This window comes from Phocoena sinus, chromosome 15 (assembly GCF_008692025.1).
Source record: "Phocoena sinus isolate mPhoSin1 chromosome 15, mPhoSin1.pri, whole genome shotgun sequence".
In the NCBI taxonomy this organism is placed as follows: Eukaryota; Metazoa; Chordata; class Mammalia; order Artiodactyla; family Phocoenidae; genus Phocoena; species Phocoena sinus.
The window spans coordinates 34141045-34164533 of NC_045777.1; the positions used below are offsets into that span (position 1 = coordinate 34141045).

A 23489-nucleotide genomic window follows, 5' to 3' on the forward strand; every position below is an offset into this window, starting at 1 on the left:
TATCATCTCACACCAGTCAGAATGGCCATCATCAAAAAATCTAGAACCAATAAATGCTGGAGAGGGTGTGGAGAAAAGGGAACACTCTTGCACTGCTGGTGGGAATGTGAATTGGTTCAGCCACTATGGAGAACAGTATGGAGGTTCCTTTAAAAACTGCAAATAGAACTACCATATGACCCAGAAATCCCACTACTGGGCATATACCCTGAGAAAACCAAAATTCAAAAAGAGTCATGTACCAAAATGTTCATTGCAGCTCTATTTACAATAGCCTGGAGATGGAAACAACCTAAGTGTCCATCATTGGATGTATGGATAAAGAAGATGCGGCACATATATACAATGGCATATTACTCAGACATAAAAAGAAATGAAATTGAGCTATTTGTAATGAGGTGGATAGACCTAGATCTGTGATACAGAGTGAAGTAAGTCGGAAAGAGAAAGACAAATACCATATGCTAACACATATATATGAAATTTAAGAACAAATAAAATGTCATGAAAAACCTAGGGGTAAGACAGGAAGAAAGATACAGACCTACTGGAGAACGGACTTGAGGATATGGGGAGGGGGAAGGGTGAGCTGTGACAGGGCGAGAGAGAAGCATGGACATATATACACTAACCAACGTAAGGTCGATAGTTAGTGGGAAGCAGCCGCATGGCACAGGGATATCGGCTCGGTGCTTTGTGATTGTCTGGAGGGGTGGGATAGGGACGGTGGGAGGGAAGGAGACGCAAGAGGGAAGAGATAAGAGAACATATGTATATGTATAACTGATTCACTTTGTTATAAAGCAGAAACTAACACACCATTGTAAAGCAATTATACCCCAATAAAGATGTTAAAAAAATGTAATTGGAGGAGAAATAAAGGCTGACAATCATTCTAGAAGAGAAAGCTCCTTTTGAACTTTTAAGGCTTGTAGCACATTCATTAGCCATATAACTGATGCCAGTGAGTATTTGCTTTTAAAAAAAGACTCTTTAGTTAGCTTTCAAATGTCAATTCATTTTACAAAATGCAATAAAATCTGAATCTGTATTCACATTATAAAAGGAAAGAAAAAAGAACCTGGTCCAAAGAAATCTGTAGGTGCTAATGTTCAAAATACACGCTCTCAGTCTGTAGGTCATTATAATACAAATCATAGATTTAATTCACCTGGGCTGAGCATGCAACCCTTCATGGAAATACATGCATAATCTCAATAAACTTTTACCCTGTAATAATGCAAGGCACAGAAGAGTAAGAGTCTAAGAGATTACTTTCTTATTCAAACTAAAGATCCTAAGAGCAGCCTGTAAGGATGACAAAAAATTGATTATCATAGGTCCTGATGTTGAAAACCACAGATTTAAACTAAATGATATGTTGGTTTTTCCTGTTGGAATGCTTTCTCTAAACACAGCGACAATATTTCTGTCCATCACATTTTCCCCCACCCAGAGATAAGGAACTCATATAATGCAGGCTTGACACCCTCGTAGAAAACAGGCATTTACCCTCAGAGGAGATGATTTTTTGCTTCTGACTTTGATACTTACACATGTGTAACTGTGTACTTCCTTTTTGCTTTGAACACAAAAGTTTGATAACTGGCTTTATGTATTTAGCCACTCTCCACTCTCCTCACGCGTTACAACATCCATGAGTGTGACTCTTCTCTTCCTTGTGATATTTAAGTCCCTAAACTTCATACACAAAACATTAAATGAATGCATTTTTGGTGTATGTATTAGCAAAAAAATCACACATTTTTGCACCAGGAAGTTCTGAATTGGAATTCTAACCTTCTTGCTTACCAACTGTGAAAATTACTTAATTTACTTAACTTCTCTGAAATTGGAAGTAGAATTGATCACACCTCTGTCACAGTTTTGTGAGTGTTTCATCAGTAATAGCATTGGTGGCAATTATAATGGTAGATAACAAGTCTTCAGCAGATAGGTTTATTATCCTGTTTTTCAAATAAGAAAATGAGCTTTAGTAACTAAATTGTTAAGCTTGATTCCAAGCACGTCTGTTGACATAGCCGACGTGAAAAAGCTGGTACTGTGATCCACATCGTTGGTCCTCAAAACAGGGTAGCTCTTACAAAATTTAAAGTTTTCAAAACAAAAATATTTCTAATGAAACTGTACAGTGAGCAATGTAGCGATTGCTCATCTACTCAACACCAAGAACAGCCATACATTTGACATAGTTTCTCCAGATCATGTTCTCTTTGATTTTAAGAAAAATAAAGCAATTAGATACAGATGAAGTCTTCTTCTCAGCCCTCCCCATCCCCACTGCCCATTTCCCAGAGGTGCTGCCCAAAAATGTCCAGCTGAGGAGGAGGTGGGTGAGTTGAATCCAGCCATATACGCTGCTGTGGGGTTGCATCTGTTTCAGGGTGTTGGTTCACATTTTAAAAATTTGTACAAATAGATCTCAAAAGCCCTGCCACTCCTTTTTCTCCTCCAGTGATTGCCCCAAGAAAACTACAATTGTTTATTCATATTTCCTTATTTTCACTATCTATGTATGCATAATAAATACATTTTTGTTTTATACCTTTTAAATTTTCCATTAATAATACTATACTATGTGTATTATTTTCCAGTTTGCATTTTTTTATTCAAAATTATGATTCCAAGATTTATTCATATTGATACATATGGATCAAATTCCATCATTTAAAACTGCTTACCATTTGGTTGGTTATCCATTCCCTTATTGATAGTTATTTTGATTATTTGCAATTTTCAGTGTTGCTGTGAATAATAAAAATAGGACAAAAATGTAGCAGTCCCCCTTGACTCCTCTCTACCTCAACTCTTCTCCTTCTTTCCCATCCACTATCATCCCATCAGCAAATTCTTTGGGCTCTGTCTTCAGAATGTATCCATGTTAACCAGTGCCATCATCATCTCTCTCACCTGTATTAATGAAATGAGCCTCTGGTTAACTCACCTCCCTGCTTCTCCACCTTTCAAAATAACTACACACAGCAGTCAGAGTGACATACATGATAAAACATTTCACTTTTCTACTTAGTGTTTTTCTCTACTTTCCCATGTCACTGAGACTAAAACCCAAAGTCATTATCATGATTTACAAGCCTTTTCATCAACCATTTTAATCTTTTATCACATCTGGTAACCATTCTTCTCTAGCCTTACTGTCCTCCTGTCTATTTCTAGAATGGCACCTGACTCAGAGCCTTTGTTTCCTCCAAAATATCTGCCCTAAGTTGCTCATTCACTTTTTGGAGGTCTGTGCTGAAATGTCCCCACATCAAGTAGGCCTTTTCTTGCCATGTGTTCTGTAAATAGCACCTGCTCAATCTATATTTTCTTGCTATGTCTTCCCCCAGATAAAATGTAAGCAAGTTACTGAAGAGGAGATATTTTGTCTGATATTGATAAATCCCCATGACCTAGAACAGTCTAGCTTATAATAGGTGATCAATCAGTACTTGTTAAATTAACTAATGGGTCAATATTCTTGTACGTGCTTCCTTATGCACATGTTCAAGAGTTAAGTTTTATAGCCATGATATATACCTAAAATTGAGATTTTTTTTTTTTTTACGTTGTATGGCTTAATTCTGAACTTGTCTCTAAAATGCCATCAACTTAAACTTCAATCAGCATATCTTTGTCAGACTTTTTAAGCTTGGCCAATTTTACCGGTGGAAATAGTATCTCACTGTTGCTTTGTCTTTTCTCTGATTACTAGGGAGGTGCAGCATCTATTCATATTGGTCAGCATGGTTTACTCAACCACTAATTGCCTGTTCTAAACATGTACCCATTTTTTTTCTTACTGGGTTTAAGTACTGTTTTGTATTTTAATTATTAATTAAAATTATTAACAGACTCAGATCTTTCCCCAGTACATCACTTATCTTTTACATGTATTCATAATGTCTTCCATTGTATAAATTTTTTTTTTTTTTTTTTTTTTTTTTGCGGTACGCAGGCCCCCCACCGCTGTGGCCTCTCCCGTTGCAGAGCACAGGGTCCGGACACGCAGGCTCAGCGGCCATGGCTCACAGACCCAGCCGCTCCGCAGCATGTGGGATCCTCCCGGACCGGGGCACGAACCCGCGCCCCCCGCATCAGCAGGCGGACGCCCAACCACTGCACCACCAGGGAAGCCCTGTATAAATTTTTAAGACTATTTTCTCAAAGTTTCTGAGGGCTAGGAATCTTGGGACAGCTTGTCTGTGTTGTTTGGGCTTAGGGGCTGTCATGATGCCACAGTCAAACTGCTGACCAGAACTGCAGTCATCTGAGTTTAACTGAGGCTTCTGCACTCACGCACATGGCTACTGGAAAGTCTTAGTTCCTTTCTGGCTTTGGTTGGAGATCTAAGCTCCTTGCTACACCACTGTCTTCATTTGTTGCCTGAAAGTCCTCATGACACATCAGTTGGCTTCTCCCAAATCAAGAGATCCAGACAGACTGAGCCTAATATTGAGCTGAAATGTTTTATAATCTAATTTTAGAAGTGGCATAACATCACTTCGGCTATATTCTTTTTGTCACACAAGCCAGCCCTCATAGAATATGGCATGGAACTAACTACACAAGGATGTGAATACAAGGGGGCAAGAATCATTGGGGGCCATTGTGTAGGCTGTCTACCACAGATGATAACTGATTAGTGTCAGAAGGACTCAGTGATTTAATAGTTCTCTTTTTTTCTAATGAACACAGAATCAATTGGAGTAGTGGTTCTCAACCAGCAGTGATTTTGGCCCTCGGGGGACATTTGGCAATATCTGGAGACACTTTTGATTGGCACAACTGTGGGGGAAGGGCACTATTGGCATCTAGTGGGTCGATGCCACATATGTTGTTAAATATACAGATATCCCCTCACAATAAATAATTATCCAGCACAAAATATCAATAACTCTGATGTTGAGAAGACCTAAGTTAAAGAAAATATAAACAGTAGGTATCTTGGTTACTAAATAGATATTTCAGCTAATTTTATTCAAAGGATGATAAACATGCAAAGCAATTTACAATCACACACACACACACACACACACACACACCCTGAAGATCATTACATGAAACCAAAAAGTTATAACCCATAGAATACACCATCTATTAAAATAAAATTTGGGAGCATCTCAGGATTCTAGCTAGCAATTATCTATTAATGTTAATTGGGCCAGTTATTGAAAAGGTATAAACTTGAACAGAAAATATGATATTATTTCTCTAATTTCTCCCATAGATGATTTTTTTGTGTTTTTCTTCCCTGTTCTGTGTCATAATGTTATGGGGTCAATGACTACACCTCCCAGGCTCATCTAAGCATGTGAAGAACAGGTGTGAGACTAGATGGCTGGAGAAGAGGTTGGACCATATTCTTTTCAATTCCCTCCCTTTTCTGGCACCTAGGGCCCTGCCAGGGTGGTGTCCCTTTAGCATTGCAACTCCAATCTGGCAGCCCCTCTTCTACCACTCCAGTACTCACCAATTCTTAGTGATAGGATTTCCCATTTTGGTGCTCCAGATCTTGAGGTAATGATGGATTTCTGCTGTTGTTAGTCACTGAGCGTCTCACATCTTTTGCTGGATCTCTAAATCCTGCTGTCTCTCTGTACATAAGCCCATAGTTAAATTTTTAGAATCCCATCTGGAGAAAACAATAATTCAAAAAGATACATGCACGCTGGGACTTACCTGGCATTCCAGTGGTTAAGACTCTGCTCTTCCAATTGAGGTTTCCATCCCTGGTTGGGGAACTAAGATCCCACATCGCATCATGAGGCCAAAAGAAAAAAAAAAGATACATGCATCCCAATGTTTATTGCAGCACTATTTACAATAGCCAAGACATGGAAGCAACTTAAATGTCCATCAATCATGAATGGATAAAGAAGATGTGGTATGTATATACAATGGAACATTAGTTAGCTATAAAAAAGAATGAAATAATGCCATTTGCAGCAACATGGATGAACCTAGAAATTATCATACTAAGTGAAGTAAGTCACACAGAGAAAGACAAATATCATATGATATTGCTTATATGTGGAATCTAAAAATATGATACAAAAGAACTTATTTACAAAACAGAAAGAGACTCACAGACATAGAAAACCAACTTAGGTAGACTGGAAACCCCACTTACAAATGGCATCTAAAGTGAGGGCAGTTTTGTGAGCCTAAGCCCTCAACTTGTGGGGTCGGCATTAACTGTGGGTAGTGTCAGAACTGAACTGAACTGTTGGACATCCAGCTGGTATTGGAGAATTGGAAAATTGGTGGTTGTTTGGGAAATCAAACAATTCCTTAGAAGAGTAGAAGTTTTATGCTGGTCCATTCACCATCGAATACTTAGAACTAGATCAAGATATATACAATAAATAATTATTTTATAAACCATGGTGGTCCCAGGACAAGCTAGAGAAATAAGTTAGAATAATTCAGGGTTTACTTAGGGAAACATATAATCTAAAAGACTGTTATAGCCCATGAAGACTGCAACATCATTGGGAAGGAATTCTTTCTTAAATATTCTTCATACCCTAAAGATAAAGAAAAATAATCAGAAATAGAAAGTTACAAAGATATTTCCCATTTATAAGAGAATAGAGTACAAGAATTATACCAAATTTGTATTTGTCCTCAATCCTAGATATTGACATGGGAATTATAACTGATGTTTTATTTAAACTGGTAAAAGAGGAAGTGGAGGAAGAGAAGCCCAAAGAAGAATGGAAGAAGATGACATTAAATTTTAGTCATCAGAAAATACAGCATGGTCCACTATGAATGCAACATAGCCATTTATCACTCACATTGACAGTAATGTTGGGTAGCAGAAGACAGATAAACCCTAAACTAATATAAGAACAGTTGATTATTTAACACTATATGCTTCTATATATGGTGTGTAGGCTAGCCCTTCACTGGATGCTTCATTTAGCCCATCTGTAAAAAGGAAGTAATAATACCTATTTTTCTAGAAATATCTGTAAACCTAAATAAACATATCCATAAATCTATTGTCAAAGTATTTTGAAAATCTAGACAAACATGGTTCTATGAACTTTTTAAATTGATAACTGTGAATTCCTGAGTGAAAATAATTTAGAATTAGATACTATATAATAAATATTAAAATTTCCCCTATGCAAAGAATTCTCTTAAACATGCTATGCACCTAAAACTACTGTCCTAATTTTTCTTCCCTTTTATTGTTAGTGTTTTTTTTTTTTTTTTTGCAGTACGCGGGCCTCTCACTGTTGTGGCCTCTCCCGTTGCGGAGCACAGGCTCTGGACGCACAGGCCCAGCGGCCATGGCTCACAGGCCCAGCCGCTCTGCTGCACGCGGGATCTTCCCAAACTGGAGCACGAACCCACGTCCGCTGCATCGGCAGACGGACTCCCAACCATTGCGCCACCAGGGAAGCCCTGTTAGTGTTTTAATAATCACAGAACCTATATCAGCTTTCACTATACTCTTTTGCTTCCCAGAAAACTTTGTAGATGTAAGTTATAAGTTCCATTGCTTCCATGTCTCTAAATTTAGTGACCTCCTCCCTTCTCACTACTGGACACATCATTCAAGAACTCTTTTCCTAAAGACTAATGAAAAATCTTCCTACCTTGTCATCAGTTTATTCTTGTTCCTAATAATTTTATGTTCTGCTGCGGGAATATACCCAGATATAGATGTACCTCTCAGAAAAAGTCACTCCCAATTTTCTATCAATTAATTAACTCATTATCAATCAATTGAAAAAGAAGTGCCAGACTTTCACTTGTCTGATTCCAGCCTACCTTTGAAAAGGTAGGACCATGCCAGGGCCCTACCTTCTTCCCTTTTACCTACAGTCTGGCCAAATAGGCCCATTTCTAGCTCTTTAATACTCCCTATGCGTGACTATCGCCACATCTCTGTTTCTCCCATTCTTTCCACCTAGAAGACTTTTCTCCATCATGTTCAAAGCTGGTCTTAAAGGCTGACTCCTTCTTGAAGTCTTTTCTGACCCAATATAACGATCCCTGAACCTAATGAGAGGGTACCTCGTGCCTTACACTTGCTTAATGGGAGTGTCATTCTCCTTTGAGAGACTGTTACCTGTGTTCTCAAAAGTCAGAATCATGTAGTGACTGAGCTTAGGCCTAGAGTCACTGTCTGGGTTGGGAATCTGGCCCAGGTATTTAATCCGTGACCGGGCAAGTTAACTTAACCTCCCTCTACTTTAGTTTTCTTATTTGTAAATTAGGGATAATAAAAAAACTATCTTCATAAAGTTGCAGCAAGGGTTAATTGAGATAATATCTATATAGTCTGAAAATTTGCCTGGCAGATAGTAAATGTCAGCTGCTGCTGTTCATTGTCTCTTCCTTGTATTCCTAAACCATCACCGTTTTGACTTTTCTTTCTCAGTCTGACCAACTCCTGAGTCCAAGTTAAAATCATCTCTCACCCATCACAATCACCTTCTCACTGGCATCCTTGTGGTCACTCTGGACCTCTTTCAATCTATTTTCCACAAAAGGCAGAGTGATGTCTTAAATGCAGAACCATTCATATCACCTCCTTGTGAGAATGTTTCAGTGGTTTTGCAATACATTTAGGATGGACTCCCAGGATCCAAAATCCCGTATAGTCTAGCGCACCACTGTCTAATAAAATTTTCTGTAAAGATGAAAATGTTCTATATGAGTGGTGTCCTATAAAGTAGGCAATAGCTGTGCAGCTGTTGAGCAGTTAAAATATGGTTAGTGTCACTGAAGAATGGAAGGCTTAATTTAATTTCATTTAATTTTAATGAAAGCAAATTTAAACCTAAATAGCTTCATGTGGCTAGTGGCTATCTTATTGGACAGTGCAACTCCAGCCTCTGTCTCACTACCTTTCCAGCTTCATGCTCCTCTTCACTTCCTGATGTCCAGACATATTCTGCTCCTCCAATGTCCCAGCTTCCTATTGACTTTGTCTATATTGCATCATGTGATGGTTAATTTTACGTTTCAACCTGGCTAGGCTATGGTATCCAGTTATCTGGCCAAACCTAGTCTAGATGTTGTTGTGAAGATATTTTCAGATGTAATTAACATTAAATTAGTAGACTTTAAGGGAAGAAGATCATCTTCCATAACATGGGTGGACCTCATTTAATCAGTCAAAGACCTTAAGGGCAAAGACTGAGATTTCTCAAAGAAGTCATTCTGCCTCAAGTCCTTAACATAGAATACCTGCGTCAGTTTCCAGTCTATCAATTTCAGCCTGTAACAAAAACTCTCACCTGAATTGCCAGCTTACCTGCATGCCCTACATATTTCAGTCCTACCAGTGTCCACAATCACATGAACAAATTCCTTAAAATATCTCCTTCTCCTTCTCCCAATGTGTGTGTGTGTGTGTGTGTGTGTGTGTGTGTGTGTGTGTGTGTGTGTATCCTGTTTCTCTGGAGAACCCTGACTAATATACTCCCTTTTTAGAACATCTATTTCCAGAAGCATTCTCTTGGTTATTTTCTAATCATCTTTCAGATCTCAGTATGAGATGAGTTCCTTTGCTCCATTTTCTAAATCAAGGTTCCTGTCTCTTTAAATACTTATTTCAACTGCAGTCAACCAACATTCATTCATTCAGCAAAAATTTATTGAATTCTTGCACTGTGCATGCTTCCAATGCTTCCAACCAGCAGTGACATGGCTTCATAATTATATATTTATTAGTGTAATTTCCTGATTAATATCTATCTGCTTTTTTAGATCATAAGTTCATGAAAGCAAGGATTTTATTGTGCTTTGGTCATCAGTGTATTACGGAATCCTAATTCAATGCTTCAAGCATGTAAGTATTAATGAATTAATAAAGATTCTTAAAGGTAAGAATTGTGTGTTGGGCTTCCCTGGTGGCACAGTGGTTAAGAATCTGCCTGCCAATGCAGGGCACATGGGTTGGAGCCCTGGTCCAGGAAGATCCCACATGCCACCGAGCAACTAAGCCCGTGCGCCACAACTACTGAGCCTTCCCTCTAGAGCCCACGAGCCACAACTACGGAGCCTGTGAGCCACAACTACTGAAGCCCACGCTCCTAGAGTCCATGCCCCGCAACAAGAGAAGCCACCACAAAGAGAAGCCTGCACACCGCAACAAAAGGTAGCCCCTGCTCACCGCAACTAGAGAAAGCCTGTGCGCAGCAACAAAGACCCAACACAGCCAAAGATAAATAAATAAAATAAATAAATTTATGAAAAAAAAAGAAAATCCCCTTGCCATTTCCTGAGTCCTGAATCTCTTCGGTTCTTCAGTTACTTCTTCTTCCTCTTGTCTCACTTCGTCCTTTCTCTGGGTCTCCAATTCCATCAGGACTTCAACGCACGTTTGCATCTTTGAAAGTTCGCAACTGTAAGGTTTGTATGTAGGGGACTTACTATAACCCTTTTTGGGTCAGGATCATATAGATCCTCTAGAGAAAAAGTGGTATAAGAGAGATTTCACCAGATGGAGAAAGGATCAGATCCATTAAAAATACATATATATATATATATAATTATATTTTCAGTATACATATGTATGCGTATATATATATATATATATATATATATATATATATATATCCCCCAAATATATATTCATATTGTAAACGAGGGGATAAAATTGGGGAATGTGTAAAAATGGGCATGCTTTCTTTTTGGTTCATGAATCTGGTTGACAAACCCTGGGAGAGACTGTGTCTTATCTGGGGTAATGATACAAGCAATCGCCTCATCATTAACCATTCTTATTAACCCCTTCCTTTCTAGACCTTTCCTATAAGGGCTCTGCCTTAGCTTCTGATGTAGTAAACAAGATTCCTTCTGCCTCCTTCCCACCACAGTATATATGTGTTAAATTGTTGAATTGAATATGCAGGAAGCATTAATTGGAAATCACCACTCTGTAGGGAACCAAAAATAAAATAAAATAAAATCTCACAACAAAAGAAAAGCAAAAGAAACTTGTCTGCATTTTCAGACCCCACCTGTCAGAATGTTAACAGTGAACTAAAACCAAAAACACAACCATGGCAACACACTAGATACTTGTTGAATCAGGCCAAGAGACAAACATGTATGTATAATACATGTCAGAATGTAAAGGTGACATAAGCAATCTAAAGAGAGGGAAAGTGAGAGGTCAAAGGAGAAATTCTCATCTTGTAGGCACTAAAATATCTCCATGAGAGCAACTACATTCCAAAGTGTTTGCAGGGCTGGATGGGGAACTTGTAGAGGCACGTTGTACAGCCCAGGAGAGAGTCTTTGAAGGTTGTACTCACATTCATTTCCTGGAGATTTATGAGACCATTTCAGACTCTGTCTTTACAGTACTACATGAAAAACATACATCTATATTCTTAAAAGAAAGAATAGACATCACAATATTAAGAGCTGTGTACACGTTTGGCAAATTTCACTCTTTATGGAAAGACTGCTTTGATATTTGTAACACAAGGGGGCAGGATTAATTCCTGTTTATTGACAACTGAATTCAGGAGCCTGAAAACAACAATATCATATTTATTCCATGTGGCTTCCTCCCTTTTTTACTTCCTTCCTTTTTTATCCTCCCTACCCCTTCCCTCCACCTTTTTTCCCTTTCTTCCCTCCGTCATTCAAAAAATGTTGATTGATGTTTATACTGCCAGGCACTGCCCTAGGAGCTAGGAATGCATTTGTGAACAAAACAAATACAGTCCCTGATATTGTAGAACTTAACTAGAATGAAGGGAAAGATTGTGTGAAGGATTCTTTGAAACTCCTATATGCTTATTTGTGTAGGCCTCATCCAGGGGTTTATAGACAATAATACATTGAAGTTAAGATATTTCACAATTAAGAATCAGGGAACTTTTGGTGGCAAATTGAAAATGGCTAACTTGTAGAAACTAAGAAGACAAGACACTGTATAGCATATGATTGGAAGAATTTTTAGCAGCAGCTGGCATAGAAGAGTCCAGATAGATGGATCTTCATCTTCTGAAAGCTCCTATAGTGCATGAGAGGTGATGCTCCTGACCAAAGAAGTAGCAAGTGTCTGGGGAGCTGGTGGCTGCAACTTATCCGGAGGCGTGGCTTATGGTAGGAGGGTGCATGGAAGGTTCAAGAAACTGAAGAGAAAACATCAGAGGGGTAGAAGGCAGAAAGTAGGGGTACATGTGTGAAACAAGGCTGTAAAAATAAGTGGCAGTGGCAACCAGATCATACCTTTCAGGTCATCTTAAGAACTTTAATTTTTATTCCAAGTGAAATAAAAAATTAGATGTGTTTTAAACATGATTGTATGTGTGAAAGAGAGAGAGGACAATTTTTGTACATTCCAACTCGACTTTGGTGGCAGTGAGGCTACTATGATGCAGTAATCTAGGCTAGAGAAGATAGTGGCTTGGAATAAGCTGATGGCCCTAGAGAGGTAGAGAATGGCCATCTTTGAATGATGTTAAAAAGTAAAATCCACAGGACTTGTAGTTGGCTGTATTTGATAGGTTGTAAAGGATGACTCTGATAGCCATTTGGATGGTAGTTGTCATTCTCTGAGATAGTTAACATGGAAGGTAGAGTCAATTTGGGGAGAAGGGACAAAATGAACTTTATTTTGAAACTGCCAAACTTGAGGTGGGTTAGTGATATCCAAACAGAGATATCAAGGACACAGCTGGATAAATGTGTTTGGAGCTCAGAGGTGAGGTCTGTGATAGAGACACTTAATTTGTGAGTCCTCTGTAGTGAGGTGATGATTGAAGCTATTGGCCCAGATGGGTTCTCTTTGTTTTACTGTAGAATATAAGTGGGCCTAGGAACAAACCTTGAAAAATAATGTTTCTTGGCAGTATAAATGAGATTAAATCTGAAGTGAAGATAGAAGAGACGTAAACAAATACGTAAGGGGGAATCCAAAACAGCCTGTGTCATAGAAATAAAGAGAAGACAGTATTTTAAGAATCAAAGAATGGTCTATAGTAATGGGTGCTTCTGAGAGAGAAATTAAGCTGAAAATTGAAAAAAAAATTGATTTAGGAGGTCACTGATGACCAATGATAAAATTTTTACATGGAGAGAAGGGGTAAAGGCCAGAAAGAAATGAGTTGAATATATCATTTTGAAAAGGAAAGGCTGAACACACATGAGATAGAAGAGATAATAAATGAAGGGATTGTATCTAAAGTATCAGTTCCATGGGCAGCAAAATAGTCAGCTCTCTACAGAGGTTGGAGAAACACAGGACAGGATGATGTGGATACTGAGAGTTCATAAATTTCATGGAAGGAGGTTGAGGGAGTTAACATTAGATAGCCTCCATTATATCCGTGAAGCATTTTTTGAGAATGAGGAGAAGTAACGAATTGCTTTGGGAATTAGAGCACAAGTAGATCAGAGAATTATAGCTAATAGTGTTAGTATCTACTGCTGCAGCAGTGCTATGTGACAAACCAACCCAAATGTGAGTGACTTGAAACAATAGGCTTCTATTTAGTTTGTAAGTCTTTGGATTAGCCTGGTAGTTCTTCTGGAGTTGTTTGAGCTTCCTCACATATTTTGAGACTGGCTGACTGTCACTGATCTAGGCTGGCTTCAGCTGGGTCACTAGAATGAATGACTTCTCTCTATGTATCTCTCATCTCCAGCAGGCCAGCCAAGGCATGTCCTTAAGGCCAAGGCAGGACTTGAAATGTGCAAGAATGTTTCCAAGCCTCTGCATGCATCATATCTGCTAATATCCCATTGGCAAAACCCAATCATATGCCCAAATTTAGGATAAACAGTGGGGAAATAGAATCTTCCTCTTTAGTGGGAGACACTCTAAAGCCCATGGCAAGGGGGTGTGGACACAGTAAAGGGCAAAGAATTGGAACCCTTAATACATTCAGTCTACAACTCCCCATAGTGTCGAGAGCCCATTCATAATGATTATCATCATTCAGTAGTACAATCCAATATCCCTACTGTGTGAATTTCTCCAGCAACGTTTGAATGCTTGAATGGAGCACCAAAAAAATATGCTAAACTATGTGTGGGAACTGCCAGAAAATGCAAAGAAAATACAGAAAGACAGAAACAAGGCCATTTATGATATAAATAAGGCAGTTAGTGATGTAAAGCATCTTTAAATATAAGCTGGCTAATGAGATATGTGAAGGTGTGGGAGGATGGAAAGTGAGGGTATCATGAAACCAAAAGAGAACTATAATGAAATAGTTAAAACATGATACCAACAAGGAGAGGTTGAAATCAGAAAGAGGATGCTTAAATCTTTGAAGTAGTGCAGTTATGTGAGATAACAAGGTCCAACAAGGTCGATTGATGATCTCAAAGCCCTTGAGGGAAAATAGTTAAACATTGTGAAGTGGATGGGAGGTAACACACAGCGGTTATAGCATTGTTATTTCATTTCTTCTCCATATGACAAAGAAAAGAAGAAATTCATAATAAACACATATGTAAGTAAGTACATTTACTTATGTATGTGTTTATTATGATATATATTATGTTTATTATGTGTGTGTGTGTATATATATATATATATGTACATACATATATGTCCTTTTAAAGATACAGTAAGGATTATATATAAAGATCAGGGATTATAACCTGATATATTAGTGTGTCTAAGAAGATCATTAAGTGAACTGACAGTTATAAGGACTAAATAATATATAATCTTGCACATTACCTGAGTTCAGGTCCCTGCCCTGTCTTGCTCATAATTGTGTCTCTATTCTAATAGGGGCATAGATTCTCATACACATTATGTGTTCAATTAATATATTTTAAAAAGTGAATAAATAGTTGGTCTCTTGGGAAAGTATGCTTAACCTTTTGTGAACTTCAATTTTCCCATTTCTGTTTCCTTAATTAACAGTTTCTATCTGAGCTGTTATCAGTATTAAATGAGATAGTAGATATGGACTTGGTATACAGTAGATATTAGCAAATGTACTTTGGAATCTAAATTTGTGCATGTGAAGAGAATCTTTTCCTTAGCCTGTTTACTCATTATTCAAAGGTCTCTTGCTATCTTTCAGCCACACCTGCATTCTAACCCAAGCTTTGCATACTTATACCAATGATTTTTCTTATAGGGCTGGCCTATCGTATTAATACACACATGTACTCTTTGAGGTAATCTTGAGCCAGGCTCTGGCTGATTCCATTTCATCTTTTCATGCTGTTGTCCCAGAAGATGTTGACGTCATCTGGAGACACAGTAGCGCCACCAGTCTTCAGAGGTTCAATTCATTCTGCCATCCGGAAACTCTGTCGACAAGGCGGCCAGTGTTAGGAATTAAGCTTGTGACAAGCAGGACATGGTGGAGTGCAAACATTGGTCAGTGCTTCCTCTCCCAGCCACAGAGGAAAGCCACACTGATTGGTATTCAGGAAAGGGACCTCCTGTTTCGAAGGATTCCTTCATGCTGTTCAGCAATGCTGTTTAGGGTGGATTTTCCCATTTAGACTGCAAAGCTTAAACACAAATATTAACTACCTGAAGCTGCAAATAGTAGCATAGTACATTAAAAAAAAAATAATGAATATTTTAACCAGGCTTTGCCCAACCAAGAAAAATATTATGCAGAAACAAGGCTGATTTTAGAAAAATGCCCAAGGAAACATTAAAAAAAAGTTGAGTTTCCTTTCAAAGTTTGTTTTTGCTAAACATTCATAGTTTTGCTTTTTCCAATCCAATTTTATTATAAGAAAGGTCTCCCACATGTGTACCTGGCATTCCTTTCAAAATAATCTGTAATATGCAAAACCTTTGGAAATGGGTGAAATTTAAAATGTGACAGAATGAAAGGGCAAAACTTATGATAAAGGAAGGAGGGCACTTCTTGGTGTATGTTTGTAGCCCCTTTAGTTATGTTTGTAGCCCCTTTAGTTATGGGCAGTTTTCATGTCCCAATCATTTTGACTATTTACATTTTAATTTCACTCATGTGGAAAATCCAAATTTAACTAATTCTTCACTGCAAATCTTCCACCCATGAAATCACTGAAGGTGCCCCATCGCTCATGGTCAATGGAAGATTTTGACATTTTGGAGCTGTAATTCTGGGTAAAGGCAATGGATAAACATTCTGCTACCTGCTGGATAGTTTCCTTAGCGTTCATGTCTGTCCTTGGTGAAGATCAAAATTAAATTATAAAAATGTGCTCTTCAAGAATCCTCATTCTCAATCAGTAAAATTGGAATTTTTGACAGAACTTAATGAATAACAAAAGGCTTTTAGAGCAGTTTCTTTTTTTAAGCGCTTTTTCTCAACACTTTACATTATCTCATCAATCCCTTATAACAACCCTATGAGATTGGTATTGGTATTAACCCATTTTCCAGATGAGGAAACTGAGGCACACACAGAATAAAAACTGCCAGGTGGTTGAACTAGGATTCAATGTCTGCTTTCCTAGTCTGGAGTCTATATTTTTATCTCCCTAATTTGCTATAAGTTAAATTTAGTTTAAAATTGACTAAAATAGCTTTTCCTGGCTTGCTATTAATCCACTCTCATGCTCATTTTTTTTTCTTGTTGTTTGTTTGTCTTGGTCTAATTTGTGGATTATACATCCTATTGTTTTAATGATAATAAAACACAGGTCAGGGTACCTGGATTCTAGTCACAGCTTAGCTAAATGACTTTGGATATTGCATTAATTCAGTTTCCCTCCTGGAAGGCAGACACGATGATAGATAGCATCCCTATTTGACTCAGAGTTCTGTCCTCCAAATCCATTGTGGAAATTGATTTAAATGCTATTACTGATGCTTCTTTCCCTAAGCAAGAAAAATGCACTGAGCTAAAGTTCATATCACTGGATTTTAACAATTGAAAATAAACTTCCAATTTTTTTTTTTTCCCATAGAGGATGTTGAATCCACTGGAGAAAGGGAAGTTTAAACGTATTGATGAATCCATCAAACTTTTTGCTCCACATCAAGAATTACTGTCAGGAATAAGTTGTGACATGTATTTGGAACAATTAAAAAGGATAACTGGCCATCTAGGTTTCTGTAATATCAGACATGTGCAAACATCCACACTGATGTTCCAGTGGTGAAATTAATTTTGACTGCCAACCAATTCTTCATGCCACTCTTTAGAGATTGCTGAATCTATTTTAGGGAACCACACTCAGGCAAATGCCACATTTGCAAGAGTCATCACAATATTTGTGAACCCTTGGAATAAATTAATTTTGCAGACTATTTTAAGGAAATTTTTATTCCCAAGCTTTTATTTGGAAATCTATTTCTTCTCACCCACGTGGTAATATTTATCTATATTCCTAAATTCTTATTTTAGTTATTTTCTTTATAGCTTTCTTCCCACCTCAAACTTGGAATCAAATTCCTCAATTTTTACATTGTTTGAAATAAGTTCTCTTCCCATATTTCTCTTCCTAGGCTAATGTTTTCCCATAAAAGGTGAAAACGCACTGTAAAAGAAGGAAAGTTCCAACTTAAATAGCTTACCTTATTATCTAAAAGTGATAATTCCTCCCTTTTTTCCTTTAGCACAAGCATTGGAAAGGGTGTGGGCTTCATGGTTGGAAAACCAGGATGGTTTTATTTGAGAAATTGTTGCCACATCAGCTTGTGCCACTAAACAGCATGCTTGTGGTCTTTGTAGTTCCTTCCCCCTGGGACATACTGCCTCCTTCCCATACTTAATAATTTCTCTGTAATGTCCCTTATTTTGATGCTTAATGGAGATGATGGAGCAGCAGAAACCACCATAGTGTATTGAAAGATTTGTTTATTAAATTATTCTATAAATAGTTGGTGGGTACCTTCTTTATGCCAGGAACTGTCTTATTTACTAGGGATATTGCAGTCAAAAGCCAAATATTACTCCTACCCACACAGCACTTACATTCTAGGGCTACTGAACAGAGAAACAGAAAACAAACCATCTATCTTAATATTTGTCTAAGTGAATATGTAAATCAATGAATAATAAGTTAATTTTCAATTATTATATAAAAATAGAGGAAATAAACTGTGATCAAAGAGTTTGGGTTGAGAGGGAAATACCTTACTCTGGTCAGGATTCTGAGAGATGGCTTTTGAAGGGCTACTGGAATCATGAGAACAACTAGCCACTTGAGGACCATTCTAGGCTGAGGGAACATCACAGACAATGCCATTAGATGACAATTACTTGGAATGTTAATAAACAGAAAGAAGATGAAGTAAGAAGGTGTAGATGGCACAGATGAGGTGTAAGAGACAGAAGGTACTATATATGCCTTCGTAGATTTTGGGAAGGGGGGAGTGGATTTTGTTCTAAGCACCATGGTGTAAGGCAGTGATTCTCTACCTTATGTGTGCATCAGAATCACCTAGATGACTTCCTAAAGCATATATTACTGGATCCACCCTCAGAGTTTCTGATTCAGTACCTCTAGGATAAAGCCTAGGAATTTGCATTTCCAACAGGTGGTGCTGACACTGCTGTTGTGGGGACAGCACTGAGAACCATTGTTATCATCGATATCTATTATTTGTGCCTGCCCAGAAAAGATTTCACCACAATTTTGTAACTGTATTTGATTTTTTATTGAAGTATAGTTGATTTATAATATATTAGTTTCAGGTATGCAACATAGTGATTCAGTAATTTTTACAGATTATACTCCATTAGAAATTATTACAAGACAATGGCTATAATTCCCTGTGCTATACAATATATCCTTGCTGCTTATCTATTTTATACATAGTAGTATATATCTCTTAATCCCATACCCCTAACTTGTCCCTCCTCCATTCCCTCTCCCCTCTGGAAAACACTAGCTTGTGTTCCATATCTGTGAGTCTGTTTCTGTTTTGCTATATACATTAGTTTGTATTACTTTTTTAGATTCTACATGTAAGTGATATCATATAGTATTTATCTTTCTTGTCTGACTTATTTCACCAAGCATAATATTCTCTAGGTCCATCCACATTGCTGCCAGAATTTCATTCTTTTTTATGGATTAGTAATATTTCATTTATATATATATATATATATATATATATATATGCATGCACACACACACAACACATCTTCTTTATTCATTCATATGTTCATGGATACTTGAGTTGCTTCCATACATTGACTATTGTAAATAGTGCTGCTATGAACATTGGGGTGCATGTATCTTTTCAAATTAATTAATGTTCCTGCTTTTTCCAGATATATACCCAGGAGTGGAATTGCTGGATCATATGGTAGTTCTATTTTAGTTTTTTGAGGAAACTGCATACTGTTTTCCACAGTGGCTGCACCAATTTATATTCCCACCAAAAGTGTACCAGTATCAGGGGTTCCTTTTCTCCACTTCCTCTCCAACACTTGTTATTTGTAGACATTTTGATGATAGCCATTCTGACAGGTGTGAGGTGATATCTCATTTTGATTTATATTTCTCTAATAATTAGTGACATTGAGTACCATTTCATGTGCCTTTTTTTTTTTTTTTTTTTTGGCGGTACGCAGGCCTCTCACTGCTGTGGCCTCTCCCACTGCAGAGCACAGGCTCCGGACGCGCAGGCTCAGCGGCCATGGCTTACGGGCCCAGCCACTCTGCGGCATGTGGGATCTTCCCGGACCCGGGCACGAACCCGTGTCCCCTGCATCAGCAGGCGGACTCTCAACCACTGCGCCACCAGGGAAGCCCTCATGTGCCTTTTAGCCATCCTTATGTCTTCTTTGGACAGATGTCAATTCATGTCTTCTGCCTGTTTTTTTGATTGGGTTGTTGTTTTTGATATTGCGTTGTGTGAGCTGTTTGTATGTTTTGGATATTAACCCCTTGTCAGCCATATCATTGGCAAATATTTTCCCCCATTCTGTAGGTTGTCTTTTGTTTTTGTTGATGGTTTCCTTTGCTGTGCAAAAGCTTTTAAGATTAATTAGGTCCCATTTGTTGCTTTTATTTCTTTTGTCCTTAGGGGACAGATCCAAAAAAATTGCTATGTTTTATGTCAAAGAGTGCTTTTCCTTTGTACTCTTCTAGGAGTTTTGTGGTTTTAAGTCCTACATTTAGGTCTTTAATATATTTTGAGTTCATTTTTGTATATGGTGTGAGGAAATGTTCTAATCTCATTGTTTTACCTGTAGCTGTCCTGTATTTGATTTTCTTTTGGGAAAAGACCCTTCTGTACTCTTAGTCAAACCAACGTATTCCAGTACCTTGGTGATAGAGCCATTCAAAGCTGGACATATGACCCTAGTTAATTGAAACCCTCCAGAGACACATGCTTGAAACTATTGGTAAGTGAAAGTTCTCAAACAACTGGATGAGAAGCTGGAAGATAATATGTAGGGAAAATCTCCCAAAGAGTTAAGTCAATGTAGAAGAACACTGAGCTAAAAGATGACAAGACACAGAGAGCTGAACCCCTTTGTTGACCCCCTGGATCCAGGCATACCTAAACCACCTCTCCTCCCAAGTTTTTCAGCTACATGACTCATGCTCCATTTTGTGCTTTTGGAAATTTCTCTTTGGTTTCTGAAGCTTACAAACCAAAAGTTAGATATAAATAAAAAGTTATTGTAGATACACCCGTTTTAAAATTTAGATGTACCTTGGTTCATCTCAGAGAACCAAATAAGAGAGTTTAGATGGTTCAAGTACTATCCTGCACATTTATGAAATAACAACTTTTTATATGCCAAATTTGAGATATTTTTAAATAGAAAATCCCAAGTAAATAGGAGGACAAAGTAGTTAGTAAAACAAACAAAAGGAATAGAAAAGTGTGCTAAACAGGACTTGGTGCACCACACTCCTGCCAGGAGCACTGTCACCCCCATATTATCCATAATGTGACCCTAAATAAAATTTATAATTGGATTCCCTTCTCTTCTGTATGGAAACCTCATATTCTTCACAAGTTAGTGCATATTTTTCTTTACAGTTATACATAGCAACTTCTCATCATTTAGTTTTGGTCTAGATGTGATCTCTTCAAATAGCCTTCCTTGACTGTTCTATTTCAAGTAGCATCTCCCTGTTCAAATCCAACTCTATCAAATCATTCTATTTTATTACTTTCTCAGAATGTAAAATTTTCTCAGGCGATCTTATTTATTTGCTCATTAGCTATCACTTATAGTAGAATATAAACTACATGAAAGCAGCAGTGTCTCCAGTCTTATTTAACAGTAAGTCTCTGTCACACCATTGATTTTTTCTAGAATGGAAAAATGAATTAGTTGCATATTTTTGCCTTTCCTTAAATAGGCTTTTTTTAAAAGACTTTATTTTTTAAGAGAAGTTTTAGGTTCGCAGCAAAATTGAGAGGAAAATACAGAGATTTCCCATATATTCCCTGCCCCCACACACGCATAACCCCATTATCAACATCCTGCCCAGAGTGGTACATTTGTTGCAACTGACAGACCTACAGTGATGCATTATTACCACCCAAAGTCCAAAGTTGACATTAAGGTTCACTCATAGTGCTATAAATTCTATGCATTTGGACAAATGTATTATAGTATCATACAGAATATTTTCGCTGACCTAAAAATCATCTGTGCTTCTCCTATTCACCCTGCCCCCACCCACCCCTGGTAATCACTGATCTTTTTACTGTTTCCATAGTTTTGCCTTTTCCAGAGTGTCATAGAATTGGAACCATACAGTATCTGGCCTTTTCACATTGGCTTCTTTCACATAGTAAAATGCATTTACATTTCCTTCATGTCTTTTCACAGTTTGATAGCTCATTTCTTTTTAGTGCTTAATAATATTCCATTGTCTGGATGTACCACAATTTACTTATCCATGCACCTACTGCAGGACATCTTGATTGCTTCCAAGTTTTTATTCAGTCGAGTGAGTGGAAAAATATGGGGACTGCCTGTAATTTTGTAATTACATGTAACCTTTATGATTCCAAGATGCTGCTAGTGACCCATTGACCATATGTGGATCAAAGTGTTTTTCTGCAGTGGAAAAGGACTTGTGCCAACCTATTTATGCTTTATCCCTTGTTGAACCTCATGACCACTTGGCTTGGGCTTGTAGGACAGGGTATGGGCATTGGCAGACCTCAAATATTTTGGAAAGGAAGTTGGTTTGGGGGTCAGTGGTAAGTCTGTTTTTAGACATATTATTTCTGAGGTGACAGCAGGCTACTGAGCATGAAGTGTACATATATGGAGTAATATGTATTTGGAAATATGACCTTGCAGACAGGAGAGTTCATAGTTGGTCCTAAATATTTGAGAGTCATAAGGCTAAAAGTCTTAAAGAAAAAGTATGGATGAACACAAAATACAGATTGGTGGTTATTTCTGGGGAGAGGCAAAGGCAGATGGGTTTATGTGTGGAGAGGATCTTTGAGGGGTGATCTTAAAAGTTATTGGTAATCTTTTCTTCCATAATCTGGGTAGTAAGTCTTTTTTATTATTTTCAAAAATCATCTTATGTTGTATATGAATGATATATATTTCATAATTAAAAAGTTTTTAAAAAGAATAAATATTGATTGACTTTCAAAACAAAAATATACAGTACAAAAAAGTGAATTGTTAATATTTCAAATGTCTTTTTTAATTTCATGAAATGTTACTTGAGGCACCTAACTGAGAGAATTCAATTGAGTGAAACATTTTTCCTTAGTTTCTAGCTATTTCAGAAACACTATTGTAGTTGTGAATAAAATGACGATGATTACTTTTCTCAATTCTATGACTCTTGTGTAAACAAACATGACTCTTTGAGCTTCCTTCCTCTCCACACTAATACCTACTCCTCTACAAAATATGATTTCCAAACACCTATAGCATGAAGAATGGAAGAATCTGTCTCCAAATTGAAGCCTATATTATTAAATGCAAAATTTAAAGCATGGCATGTGTATAGTTACTTATTGAAATAATAATGTTACCTCAAAATGCATTGACTCAAAATATAAGCATATTTATATCATGAGTTTATAAGTTGGCTGGGAGGTTCCTGTTGTCTTGAATTGGTCCATTCCTGTGCCGGCAGTCTGCTGTGGTTGAACTAGGGGGCTCTGCTGATCTTAGCTAGGCTCTCTCCTATGTTTGGGATACATTGATTGTCAACTTATCAAAGAGGAACTCCACTGGGAAAACTGGGACAATTCTCTGCCTTACGTTTCTCATGTTCTCAAAACCTAATCTGAGCATTTTCTCATGATAAAGGTAGAAGAGCAAGAAAAAAAAAGACACATTCAAAGACTTTTCTATAGTTCTAGTATATTTTTACAGCCTCTGTTGATAGCATGTTTGCTAACAACTGGCCAAAGCAAGAATCAGGGTATAGAGCAGAAAGAACATTGTACCCAGAGTAGGAGACACTGCACATTGCAGGGCAAAGGTCATGGTTACAAGATAGCATGAAGAGTGGACTATTGGTACAATTCATCTATCACCACATGGTCTTGCTCCTTCCCCATGCCCTTCCCCATCTTCTCCCTATGATGTCCTATGATCCAGATCCTA

General features: G+C 37.6%; 1 long non-coding RNA gene across 2 annotated transcripts in view; it reads right to left on the bottom strand.

Moving 5' to 3' along the window:
* The window catches only part of LOC116740943, a 43665-nt gene that overhangs the window by 14913 nt on the left and 5263 nt on the right, over nt 1-23489 (bottom strand). Inside the window, exons 2-5 of one of the 2 annotated variants that reach the window (XR_004345987.1) lie at nt 15134-15282; nt 5701-5762; nt 5492-5615; nt 2588-2931 (exon numbers count right to left, since the gene is read on the bottom strand). This is a non-coding gene — a long non-coding RNA (uncharacterized LOC116740943). Of the gene's footprint in view, nt 1-2587; nt 2932-5491; nt 5616-5700; nt 5763-15133; nt 15283-23489 lie in introns of those variants that run through there. The other variant, XR_004345986.1, reaches the window with a different exon arrangement.